Source organism: Lipotes vexillifer, unplaced genomic scaffold (genome assembly GCF_000442215.2).
Source record: "Lipotes vexillifer unplaced genomic scaffold, Lipotes_vexillifer_v1.1 scaffold132, whole genome shotgun sequence".
NCBI lineage: Eukaryota > Metazoa > Chordata > Mammalia > Artiodactyla > Lipotidae > Lipotes > Lipotes vexillifer.
The window spans coordinates 57,723-71,777 of NW_006782535.1; the positions used below are offsets into that span (position 1 = coordinate 57,723).

A 14,055-nucleotide genomic window follows, 5' to 3' on the forward strand; every position below is an offset into this window, starting at 1 on the left:
CAGAGCAGTGGCTCCCAGCTGTGCCCGTGGTCACGGGGAACTTCAAGGCCGTGCGTGCACAGGAAATAATAATGGTGATAATTAATAATGCCAGCCGTTCGTAAGAAATGCCTTGCCGATGCTGTGTAAGTGACCATTTTAACGCTCAGCCCTTGAGCATACGTCTCTTCGGCTCTCTGTGTGACGGGATGGGAAGCGCGGTGCTGGTCTTGCAAGGACACCGTGACCTTGGCCGAGACGCGCTAGACCAGCCGCGCTTCTCCCTCACTGAGCGCGTCTTTACTCGAAAGAACCCCCGACAAACAAGCTATGGCATCGAGACTTGAATATCTGGGGAAAGTGAAAGAAGCAGTCCATCAATTCAAGGGAAATAATTGGCAGCATTTGTTGTCAATGATAACATTCGATTTTTGAAATGAAAACTCAAATTTCTGAAAACTTGCCTCTATGAGTTTAATTTTCAACTTAAAGCCTAATTCTTAAAGGCTTTTTGTTGTTGAAGTTGGTGGTGATATTAACGAGTGTGATTTTTGGATATATTAATGGTATAATGAAACTTGTCAACTGCATGACTCCATGAGCCAGGATTTTCCACATAACCAGTGCATGATGTCACAACACCACGAATGGGTATTAGACTCATTCAAACACAGGATAAACCAGTGGATTTAAATATAAAATACGACCAAATGTTTATTGACCTGTTTTCAGATTCAGTGCAATTAACCTGTAGGATACGAATGCTTGTCACATTTTGGTGTAGCGCCGGAGAAGAATATCCATAATTAGTTAAAATTAAAACACTCTTCCCTTTTCCAAGTACACATCTGCGTGAGGTCCTATTTGCTTTACCCGCTTCGACCAAAACACACAGAAGCAGACTGAATACTGAAGCAGGTATGAAAACTCACCCGTCTTCTCTTAAGCCAGATTTTTTTTGTTTATTTTTTAAACTTTTTATTTATTTATTTCTTGGCCACGCCGTGCGGCTGGCGGGATCTTAGTTTCCCCGACCAGGGATCGAACCCGGGCCCTCTGCAGTGGAAGCGCAGAGTCCTAACCACTGGACCGCCAGGGAAGTCCTAACCTGGATTTAAAATAATGTACCCTTTCCACCAAACTGCCTTTCTTCTCTTGAAAATAGAGGTATTTTTCACAAGAATAGGTTAGAAAGTAATGTTTATTTATTATCATTGTTATATTGTATATTATAGTTATTTTAAAATAAATTAATACTTTCTAAAAACCCTCAGTGTTAACTTGTAATGTGATGAGTATTTATAGGTGTAACTCACACAGACAGGTCTACATTTTCTAAGAGGGCACCGTGCCCTGGGGACCAAAATATTTAAGAACTGCTGCTCAGAAACTATTGTGTGATGGTCCCCCAAACCTAATGTCGCTGCAAGTGTACTTTCCTTTCTTGATATTGAGTCTGGTGAAGAATTAAATTAATTGGGAACCAACTTCAATTTCTCGTATTTCCAGTGCAGAAAAGAATGTTTAAAATACACTGCATTGGGCTTCCCTGGTGGCGCAGTGGTTGAGAGTCCGCCTGCCGATGCAGGGGACGCGGGTTCGTGCCCCGGTCCGGGAAGATCCCACATGCCGCGGAGCGGCTGGGCCAGTGAGCCATGGCCGCTGAGCCTGCGCGTCCGGAGCCTGTGCTCCGCAACGGGAGAGGCCACAACAGTGAGAGGCCCGCGTACCGCAAAAATAAATAAATAAAATAAAATACACCGCATTTTGTTATATCATAACCATAAGACTGATGGCAGCTCAATTTCAGTCTTGGGTTGGCCACCAAGAACATCAGCTAGAGTGTCCACATTGGATAAAATTAAAACTAATTTTAGTGAAAGATTACAATAATGTTCCATCAAAATCAGTTGGGAGGGTGGGAGCTGTAAGCAAGTGAAAAAGAGGAGACCCTACGGAAAAGGGAACTCTTTCCTACTCTTTGTCTGCACAGGTGTTGGGTTTCTAGAATTGGCCCATGGTCCTGGGACCATTTCCTGACGCCCGCTAAGCAGACTAGCCCTGGGGTTGATGTATCATACCCTGGTCTTGGCTTCATTTACAGAAAAAGGTAAAAGTTGCCTCGGTGAACACTGGATCATTGAAACACTGAGATCCTTGAAACTCTCACTTCTTAGCAAAACAAAACAATGCGTAACAGCTAAAATCTATTTTGGTGTTACACTTGAAGGCACACGTAGACATGCATATCCATAAACAGACGCACTTGAAATCACCCAGGCAATTTAAGGGTATTACAGAACTGTGTGATTTTGCAAGACTTTACTTTTGCTGTAGTAAAACTTGAACTCAGCACAGATTAGCAAGAAAGAAAAAAACCATGAAAAAGGTGAGGAAATCTCTCCAGGGCATAAATATCTTCATTCCATTTGAATTCTATTCACTGTTCAGGCCTCAAGTTCTGTACGTGTTTTCTGAGTGTGTTTCTGATAGAATGCTCTTAAAAATGAAAATGTTTTAGTGCTCCTGCAGAGTTCATAATTTTCAAATGTTAATGATCTTGCTAATTTTAGCTCACAAATTCTTTATACTTCATAGGATTTCCCTTTTCACCAAGGTCTTCCCACGTGTTCTAAGTTAATTCTCTGATGTTTTATAGTGAATAAAAAATGACTCAATAATTTCATCCTGACAGAGCTAAAGCAAACAGAGGTTAAAATTTTTCAGAAGCATGTTGTCAATAGACCTCTAACCCTGGGGCAGGTGAAATCTAAGTCTTTAGGTCTGGGTAGCTCGGGCCTAGATTAAGTAAAAAACGTGGAGAAAACGGTCTTGTTCTTCCAAACACAGGCAGGACAGGCCATGTGAGGGTGGAGACTCACAGAGGGTGGACAGCACGTGGGGAGCTGTGCCCACAAACACAGGCCTGTTTGGATGTGTTTGTAAAGGGGTGTCCTTGAAAATAAAGAACTGCTAACAGTTACTACCCTTCCTTCAGGTACAAAATCCAAATAAAGGCTTGAAGATGTTGCCACGTGCTGAAGGAAAAGGTGTGAAGGTGTGGAGTTAATCTGGGCTGCGGGCTTTTTGTTTGTTTGTTTGTTTGTTTTTTGCGATACGCGGGCCTCTCACTGTTGTGGCCTCTCCCGTTGCGGAGCACGGGCTCCGGGCGCGCAGGCCCAGCGGCCATGGCTCACGGGCCCAGCCGCTCCACGGCATGTGGGATCCTCCCGGACCAGGGCACGAACCCGCATCCCCTGCATCGGCAGGCGGACTCTCAACCACTGGGCCACCAGGGAAGCCCCGGGCTGCGGGCTTTTGTTCCCCGTGGGAAAGCCCTATGATATTCCACCGAGCACGGGTGTGTGTGAGTAATTCTGAGTGCTTTCTCATTTAGACAAATGCTACTCTTGAAAGAGTATCTGAGAGTAAATGCACATAGTTTATGTACCACTTGGAGTAAGAAAGAGAGAAATTTTAATTTATTCAGTTCTGTATAGTTTGGTGACAGCTCATTTCAAAATCCAATTGAGCTGGGGTTCATATTTTACAAAACTGCAATCTGTGCCTTAAGAAGAAAATCGGACAAATGCATAGTGGAGGATAACATCCAAGATTAACTTAATCTCTTGTGGCGGAAAGAGAACCCTCGTGCACTGTTGGTGGGAATGTTAAGTTGGTGCAGCCACTGTGGAAAACGGTATGGAGGTTCCTCAAAATACTAAAAGCAGAACCACCATATACGACCCAGCAACTCCACTCCTGGGTATTCTTCTGAAGGAAACAAAAACACAAATTCAAAAAGATACATGCACTCCAAGGTTCATAGCAGCATTATTTCCAATTGCCAAGATATGGAAGCAACCTAAGTGTCCATCAACAGATCAATGAAGAAGACGTGGTACGTATACACAGTGGAATATTACTCAGCCATAAAAAAGAACGAAATTTTGCCATTTGCAGCAACATGGATGGATTTGGAGGGTATGATGCTTAGTGAGATAAGACGGAGAAAGACAAATACTGTATGTTATCATTTATATATAGAATCTAAAAAATAAAACAAACTCATGAATAAAACAAACCAGAAACAGACTCACAGATATAGGGAGCAAGCTCGTGGTTACGGGGGAGGGGGGGCGAGGGAAGCAGGGAGGGACACTGCCCTGCGGTGGCATCTCCATTTACAAAGGCGGGTGGGGAGAAGTGGAGGCTGCTGGCTGTGACGCTCACCTGCTCCTCCATCCTGGACATGGGGGCGGGGGGCGGGGGGAGGAAACGAACAGCTGGGGTCGGACAGGGAAGGAAGGTGAGAGGGCACTACCAGGTCCAAGAAGAAATAGAAGTCGTAGCATTGACTTCAAGCCAGTGGAGTCGGTATTGCGAGAGGCCTGTTTTAAATGTTATTTTCCATATTCATACATTATCTGTGTATAATGGATTAGTAGGTGATTTCCAAATGAAAGATGACTCATAAAATAAAAAATAAAGCTCTCAATAAAGGCAACTTGAAATACTGTCTTTTCTGGAAGTCTAATTTCTTCTTCTTTTTTTTTTTAACAACTTTATTGGAGTATAATTGCTTTACAATGGTGTGTTAGTTGCTGCTGTATAGCAAAGTGAATCAGCTATACATATACATACATCCCCATATCCCCTCCCTCTTGCATCTGCCTCCCACCCTCCCTATCCCACCCCTCTAGGTGGTCACAGAGCTCCGAGCTGATCTCCCTGTGCTATGCGGCTGCTTCCCACTAGCCATCTATTTTACGTTTGGTAGTGTATATATGTCCATGCCACCCTCTCACTTCGTCCCAGATCACCCTTCCCCCTCCCTGTGTCCTCAAGTCCATTCTCTGTGTCTGCGTCTTTATTCCTGTCCTGCCCTACTTTCTTTGGAACCTTTTTTTCCTTTAGATTCCATATATATGTGTTAGCATACCGTATTTGTTTTTCTTTCTGACTTACTTCACTCTGTATGACAGTCTCTAGGTCCATCCACCTCACTGCAAATAACTCAATTTCATTTCCTTTTATGGCTGGGGAATATTCCATTTTACATATGTGCCACATCTTCTTTATCCATTCATCTGTCGACGGACACTTAGGTTGCTTCCATGTCCTGGCTATTGTAAATAGAGCTGCAGTGAACATTGTGGTACGTGACTCTTTTTGAATTATGGTTTTCTCAGGGTATATGCCCAGTAGTAGGATTGCTGGGTCGTATGTAGTTCTATTTTTAGTTTTTTAAGGAACCTCCATACTGTTCTCCAGAGTGGCTGTAAGGAAGTCTAATTCTTTAAAACCAACTCCTTTTGATCAAATATGACTTATGTTAAATAAGTAAATCTTACTAAGTCTTAAATAAAAAGCAATTTGGATTTCCTAAGAAATTGCAGAAAACCAAGATATAATGATGTGTCCAGTATAAAATTTATTACTTGGGTCACAAAAGAAAAAAAATGCAATTGTATATTAATTATAGAAGATTTTCTTTATAACTTTATGTCACCAGAAGAAATTGATTCCGTAGTGGAGAGACAGGCATAACGTTCAAACGTTTATACGTATCAAAAAATAGGAAATGTATTTAACGTATAAACTAAAGCCACCTCGGTTTATCTGTAACTGGGTTTAGGCAAATACACCATAGATATAAACACATTAAATAGGGAAAGGAAGGAACAAAAATATCTGTGCCTAAGATACGCATAACTATATCAAGGGCAGGATTTTTTCAGCTACATACTGTATACAGTTAAGTGGAAGAAAACTAAATGACATCGCTGCAGCCAGACGCTGTGAAAATAGTACTTACAAGGGTTAGCAGCAGTCAGTATACATTAATCCCCTCGCCCGTCACTTAATTACATCACCCTTTAAGACAGACGTATAATGTAATTAGAGATTTGAACAGTTCACAGCCAGATCACTTAAAGTAACACTGTTAATGGGCTCTAGAATTTCTCCCTTTAATATTGCCAGTGTTATAACTTCTAATTACCTTAATAATTAGGGCTCTGTCACTCATGATTGAGGTAACAGCTCCTAACACTAATGGGTATTGGAGCTCTGGTGCGAGGCATGTTTTGATGTTCTCATCTAGTTGCTTAGGGTCGGAAGGAGCTATTTGCCCTTGGAAACCTGGTGGTTGCTATGAGGTGGCCTGGGCATCCTTACCAGCTGCTTTAATGCTGCCTCTGCCACTGCTGTTTTCATTCAAGAGCGAATGTAGAAACTCTATTCACTAAAGACCGCTCATGAAATGCAAATGTGGCACCTATGGACGAAATTTTCTGAATTTCAATTGCCCCCGTTGCTAGAACTGCAAAATAACAGTATAAACTTGGATGTCAAATCAACCGGGATTGAAATTAAAAGGCACCAAAATTTCTTTTATGTACGGTTAGGATCTGCTGCTAATTGACAAAGGTGAGAGATTTGAAAGTAAATGGGGGAAAATGAGAAGGACCTTGCTGCTCTGTTGAGAGCTGCATGGGAGTGTGCGGATAGGCGTGGTGTGCCCAGTAATTTTACATAAATCTATTGGAACAGGACCGAAAAGAAAGGAGGGTAAGAACATTTGGGGGATAAAAATTGTATTCGTAACACTGACTTTAAAAAAAAGTATGGTTCTCACAGCAGTGACCTGAGAAGATATTCCTTTGGCACTGGTGCCTGGTCCACATAAAGGGGTCAAGGCCGCCTTCAGTGCCATCCCAGCCATGGGTGGGCTCCCTTGCCCAGGGCCAAGGCTCTGTCTCTGGTAGAGGCACTTAGGCTCTGCGATCTCACATGGCTGTCATTTACATGCTCACGTCTGGCCTCCCGACTGTTAAGTCCTCGGAAGATAGTTGCAAACCTTAGGCATCTGTGGGTCTCTGGTGTTTAGCTGGTGCCTTTCACAGAAACAGGCAACAAAGTGTATGTTGAATGAATAAAGTGACCAACAGTTGGATAGATCAGCAAAAAAAAACAAAACTGTTGAGGACGGAACACCAACACGTTCACTGAGAAGTAGGTTTACGATTTATTCCCTCACTTTGAGGATTTTCTTTTACTTGAAAGGTGACCAGTAGAAATTAACTTACTTCATCCTAGAACCACACGTATATTGTACAGCTGGGCTTCTGTGGAGACCTCAAAGGGATGTGGCCATACTCTAAAGATACGGACACAGAAGAAGCCGTTGCCCTTTTGCGACTGTCACCCTTATAATGATGACGGGGTAGCCTTCCTGCATCCTTCCCACTCAAGACAGCCTAGAGCCCAGATGTTCCCAAACTTGGTTCAAACATGGTGCCCTGGCAAGGCAGGCTGGTCCTTCCAGCCCAGGTTGTCTGGAATTCCAGCCTATGAATCTGGAAAACCCAGAAAATGCTACCGCCTATCCAACTTTTCATGCCATCTAAGTTAATCTTCCCTACAGCCCTCCAAGAAGGGCCTTCCCATTCTCGCTTTCCCACTGCACAAAGTGGTGACTTGAGCCCTGCTCTAGTTTATTCCAAATGCTACAGTGTGACACGGGGGGGGGGGGGGTCTTAAAAAGGGGGGGGGGGTGTCTTAAAAATCATGGTGCTGTGTAGAATTGCACAGGGCAAAACACAGAGCTTTACGGGAAAAAAGGGTCTAGGGATACACACTCCAGACACGTCATCAGTGACACATTAAAAAAGAAGATGGGAGCTCGACAAAACAGTAACACATGTTTTTGCTTGTTAAATAGTTATGAAATACATAAATACTACAATCAGTATGGGTGAGGAGTTGGTGGGTTCTGGGAGCGGGTGTACGTGTGCAGTTTGTGTATTCCTACGAGACTCCCTTCTGCTGGATGGGGGTTTTGTGTTCCCCTAATGTTTACTGCAGAGGAAATCACGCAGCAGCAGACACCAAACTGACATTATGCTCAATGCATCAATTGTGCTACAACCAGCCCTCAGGGTCAAAGCCAGCCTTGCAGGAAGACTGCCGCAGACGCTCCGAATGTCCCCTCCCACGTCCTCGTGTCTGAGCGGTGCTGTGCTCTATCGCACACGGAGGCATCCACACGCATCTCCTGGGAAGCTGCGGGAGCTCTGGGAGGCCCAGTGTAGACACCCTCTGGGAACAGAGACGTTCGCGACCATGCCGCAGGCTCCTCAGCTGGCAAGCGGCAGACTCAGGACTGGAATCCGTCTCTCCCACCGCAGCCTTCGGAATCTTCCTATCATCCCCACAGTGCTTGAGAAAAAACAGCCGGCAGAAAATCTGACCTGATTATTTGTAGACAGCGGACGATCAACACTTTGAGAACAGGAGTCCATGGAGAAAAGAAAGTCGTGCACGGAGTTTACTGAGCAGCACGGTGAGCTTTGCGCAAGGCGGGTGTGTGTGTGTTCACCTGACTTCCTGCCTTTGCTCACACTCCTGAGAGGAGTGAGGAGTGTACAGAGGAGAAGCCACGCCTCCGCTGGCACACTTGGGGCAGACCCCCGCTACCCTGCTGCGGCCGTGGGACACCTTAGCCTTGCCCCACCTCGGGGCCCCTGGGCTCAGGACTGGAGAGCATCTGCCCTGGGGCAGCGGGGAGGGGAGGGAAGACTTGAATCAGCTCCCGGAGTCAAGGCCAAGGTGGTTCCTTGGGTCGAGACTGCACATTTAGGGGATGGTGAAATATGAACGTGGAAATGACAAGCTACCCATCAGGAATGGGGGTTTCTGAGTCTGGGACATATACCAGGAGCCCAAGATGGACTCTTAGGAGACCCGCATTTCACAGGTGGGGAAAGGGGTAGCGGTGAAGGAGGAAACGGAGCTGGGCCAGTCGTCACCTGCCTCCAGTGCGACGCAGCGGTGTTTGAATTTATTACAGCGACGTCATATTCACAAATGGGGTTCACTGGCCGTGATTCTATTTCCACAGCCTCCTCCATGCTCTTCCCGACACTGTGTCACGCATGGCTCGTAACTCTCACGTCAGGCCGGGACTGGGACCCCCTCTGAGTTCACCTAAATCGAGACTATGGAATGGGTGACCTGCTTGGAAAAATCCGGGGTGAAAGTGTCCTGGACCCACGGGCACAGATCTTCCCTGAGGTCCCATGCCTGCGTGACTACTGAGCTTCTCACACAAACAAAAACACCCCTCTTTGCAGACTTGGGAAAGCTCACATGGCCGAGTGCGGGAAGGAGGGACAAAGTGAGTGCGCTTTCTCCAGCTCTGGTGTTGGTTCTTAGCCACGTGGTCCTCGTGTGTCCCTGCCTCACATACTTGGATTTTAAAAAAATACATGTATGCCCCAACTCGCCATGCGATTTTTTTCTGTAGGGCAGCAACTGTTTTCGTGCTTTTTTCACCGCATTGCATCCTCTGGCTCACAGGTGCCCAGTAAACGTTTGCTGATTGACTTGCTGATTGATTCATCCCTTTGTATTGAAGGACAATGCTGGAGGGATGGGTCCGTGGACGTCCCAGACGTCGTCTTCCCACCTGTGTCCACCTGAATCTCAGATCCCCAGCATCTAAAGCCACACTGGGACAGTCTGTCTTTTAGGTGATTCTGCCACTGGGACATACAGCTGGCCCCAGATTTCTCCTCCAAAGAACCCGGTCTCCCTCCTCCCAGCCTGCGCTCCGGGCTGGAGCCCTGCCTGATCTGCTTCTCGGGAATCTCCACATTTGCCACGTTAAGAACCTTGCAGAGAGCCCGCAGCCATGCTGAAGCACCCGGGGCTCTCTGCTGCCGCCCATCTCTCTGCCCGTGCTGGTGGTAGTGATGGCCACGGATGTGACTTCAATGCAGGTGGCATTCCCCAGGTATTACTTCTGGGTGGTGATTTTTTTCCCTTTGCCATTTATTAATTGGTCAGGGGCTCTGATATGCCATGAAGATAAACAGTGATTCAGGGATGGGCGTGGTGCTTGCTGACGGCATCTGGGCTGTAGCGGTGGCTGCCCTGTGAGTCCACGGGTGCCAGGCACCCAACCCAGGAATGGGTCATCCAGGGACTCAAGAACTCATGTGCAACCAGCCGTCCACTCAGAGCTCATCCAGGGGCAGCAGCCAGCTGTGCTTTTAGTACCTGCCGGAGTCCACATGATTTCACGTGCTCTTGTAGTCTCGGTGAATTCAGGGCACTGAATAAAGATGTACATATGCCCTCTTCTTGTGGTCCGGATGTGAAGGAAGGAAAGAGCGGCTGGACTGGTGGCCACTGGGAAAGCCTGATTGTCAAGCTTGGGCGCCTGGAACGCAGGCTGGACGAGGCAGCTTTCTTCCGGGGGCCACCAGCCGGCTGGTCCACAGAGACCTGTGCAGAGACTGGGTCCCGGCAGCGGGGGTGTCCGGCGAGGTTATTGCTCCAGAGGTGGGGCTGAACTGCCACCACGGGAACAGCGACACTGCAGTCCACAGGTGGACACATGATCAAATTCCTTTTAAACCTTTTTCTTGTGCAATCCCGGGGACTGCTCTTCTCTTAGAGAACAAGAGCATGACTCTGGCAACGGGTGTGTCCAGCTTTTGTCGGGAGGAGGGACTGGCTGACCACTGACACAGGGAGCTTTGCTAACAGCCTAGACTGACACGGATTGAGTACCTGCCGTGTGTTGGGCCCTGCACTGCCTTCATTTATGTGTGTGCTCCTCGGGGCACCCTTGACGCAGGTACTACTCGTTCCCATTTTACAGATGAGAAAGACGAGGTGCAGAGAGATTAGTAACGTGCCCAAGGTCACAGGGCCAGGAGACGGCAGAGCAGGAGCTCCAGGGAGCTCAGGGGAAGGGAAACCCTGACTTACTCCTGTGCACCAGCTCCTCTGCCCTGGTGGATGCACACCTACGTCTTCCCTCTTCAGCTACATTAGAAATCCTACATCTCTAGTCTTCACGCACATTTGAGAGAGACAGGAGGTTTAATTAATGAATACATTGGTTGGGCCCTCAAATGGCCCAGTCTGATCTGCCCTTGAATCAGTTTTTTCCTCTGTAAATAAGGATATAGTTAAAGATTTATAAATCTAGCTTCATCACAGAGTAGCAGTGAGAGTAATTAGGAAAGCGAGAACCTAGGACTTGAGGTAGGGACACTGTAACGTACACAGACCAGTGAGAGGCAAGTCCATTGTCCCTTCTGGTCCAAGATGAAGAATGCAATTGCCCTCTTTACTGAAGTATGTAGGTTTGTATAAAATGATGAAAATTCAACAAGCTAATAGTAACTTGAAGCCCATGGTGGTTTGGGGCATTTTTTTCCCATCAGTTATTCCAGGATCAGTCAGAGTGAGCTTCGGTACGAGAAGATGATGAAATCCCATCTCAGTGGTTTCAACTCCATTACTCTGCCTGTAGGATATTTGGTCCTGCCACACCTGGAAGGACGAACAGTCAAGAGTCTGGTCTCTCTGACTGAGAGTGTTTTGCCCACAGCCTTCTCACCTTGGGACCTAATTCCGGAAAACCCACGGTTATCATGAGAGCCAAGAAAGATAATCCTGGAAGGATGAATGCTTCCTCTTATTCTTTTTAGCCTCCCTGGATGGTGCCCTCAGGTAGTCTACAGAGGACATCACAGCGAGCCTTGCCCCTGAGGTGGCGATGTTGCCCCAAACTGCTGTTCCTTAAAGAACGGACAGCCAGGAAATTCGGGAGGTGTACTTTTAATAGGAAACATATCAGTCTCAGATGAATGAATGAATGTGTACTATTCCCTGGGGCTTTCGGACTAAATGCAGAGACTTTAATAATTAATTACTTCTGTTATGATTCTACCTTTGGACCTACATCAAACAAACATAGAGCAATGATTATGCTTTCATTTTATCCATGAGTTCTTGGAAAACCGACGGTCAGCATTTTTCTTTCTTATACACTTTGGCCTGTAAAACAGGGCCGGAGATAAACATTGCTCTTCCTTTGTGGTAAACATGTATTTAGCACCTAATGACACAATTTCCTTTTACATACAATTTTAGTGCACTGATTTTTCTGAAAGCCATTGTGAAGCTGCCTCTGAGTTAATGACAGAATCCACTGACCCTGCAGGTAACAAGGATGGGGAGTCTCTGTAGGGCAGCAGGGCCTTTGTCCCCACCCTCCAGGTCGTTAAAGGCGACATGCCCCTTGTGGTCTGGCACACGTGCAGAGCCATCTTCTGGAAAACAGCTCATTGTGGTGATAATTTTTCACCGCGGCTAAAAAATGAGGGATGTTGGTGGGTGTGAGTGGGAAGCAAAGGGTATCCAGAGACCCTGAACTCCCTCTCGGTCCCAAACGTCTCCTCCATTCACCTGCCACAGGGTCTGAAGGGGCCTCCGTGGCTCGCCTGCGGGTGAGTCACCCCTCGAAGCCCAGTTTCCTCGTCGGTAACCGCAAGTAATGCAGTACCTGCTTCAGAGAGCCACGGCGAGAATTAAAGGAGAGAATATGGGATTTCCTAAGTTTGTTAAATTGTTAGAAATAACAAAGATGCTTTTGGAAAATATGTATCTTGCAGCCCTTCCTGTAGGGATGTTAATTTAAAAGGTCTGGGACAGTGTAGGAAAGGTGAGGGTCTGTGTGTTTACTAAGCACCGCAGGACAGTTCTAGGATCGAGGACATAATAGAGAAACAGAGCTCTCGGCACACCAAGTCCTCAGGCGTCTGTTAAAATGGACACACACTTGGCGTGGCCCTCACTGGACACACAGGGGGAGGTCAAGTGGTCCTCTCTGGGTAGGGAGCTCGCCCCCAGGGGATGGGCCTCGGCAAGGCGAGGTTCAGATGAGGCAACGTTGGTGGGAAAAATTCACACAACGGGGCTCCCAGGGAAGGAAGGTAAGACCGGGGTGGGCTTGGGGAGACCTCGGAGTGCCAGGTGGGCCCTGATCTATAGGTGCTGCCAGGGCGGACAGACCGCTCAGTGAGAGCCAGGAAGTCCTGGGGCCAGGCTTGCTTGCCGCCCCCAAATCCTACCACCCACGCCAGACCGGGACAGTCACTGCCCTTCGCACCCGGAGCCGCGGTTCTCACCCTGGCGGCCCATCGGCACCGCTGGGGCCCTTCACCGCACGGGGGACCTCCACCCCAAAGGGTGTGTCTTAACGGCCCGGGCCAGGGCCGGGGTCTGCCATTGCTTAAAAAAGCTGCCCTGGGCCTCCGCAGAGGGGGGCAACTCAGGTGCAAACTTCCGCCGCCGACCTCGTTCCCCAGCGCCATCCCTCGCTCTCCGGGTGATCTGGGGGCTACATGCTACGATGTCCAGTCTCTACCTCTACTGAGACCGCCAGCAAGGTGGATTCCCTTAGTCAGAAATACGGCGAGGTGGCCAGTTCATTCCAGGGAGAAAGTAACAACAAACCACCAAGTGTTCTCGTGATAAAGCAGAGGCTGGAACGGCAGCCACCGCCATCAAGTTTATAGGACGAGCCTCAGGCTCCTTCAGCTTTGGGGCTGTTCAAAGGGCAGCAAAGAACTGTATGCTCTCTGTGAAATTCACCACTTCTGAGCGGAATGCTCGCTGTTCTTTCACGGGTTGAGTTGAACCTCTCCAAAATTCATCCATTGATGTCCTGAGCCCCGGGACCTCAGAACGTGACCTTATTTGGAAAATGGGTCTTTGCTGATGTCATGAGCTAAGATGAGGTCCTACTGGAGCCGGGCGGCCCTTCATGGGATGTAACTGGTGTCCTTCCAAGAAGAGACACAGAGAGCAGGCACGGGGAGAAGACTGCCGGCGTGCGAGGACAGAGACAGAGACGGGGCGATGCGACCAAGGATCGCAGGGGCAGAGCCGGGCACATCCGCCCTCGCGGCCTCAGGAGGAACCAGCCCTGCCCCTGCACGCTCATCTCGGACCTCCAGCCTCCAGGACAGGGAGACCACACATTCCCGTTGCTTAAGCCGCCCCATCTGTGGTGCTTTGTTACAGTCGCCCCGGTAAAGGAACTCGTGCTCTCACCCACCGCCTATCTGTATTTATATTTTTCTTTTCTTCAAATCTTTCCTCTTTGGTCAACCCAGAAAAGTAAGAAGACTGACACTGTGGCTGAATAGTGGGCTCGCTTGACCACTTTGGGCTGAAGGTAAAACGGTTCCGTGAAATGCTTTTTTGTGG

The 14,055-nt window shown here is 47.6% G+C and overlaps 1 non-coding gene across 1 annotated transcript; it reads right to left on the minus strand.

The window, feature by feature from the left end:
* Nucleotides 1-1,005: 1,005 nt before the first annotated feature.
* TRNAG-UCC (transfer RNA glycine (anticodon UCC)) lies at nt 1,006-1,078 on the minus strand. The gene has a single exon. It is a non-coding gene; the product is annotated as a tRNA-Gly (tRNA).
* Between the last annotated feature and the right edge of the window lie 12,977 nt (nt 1,079-14,055).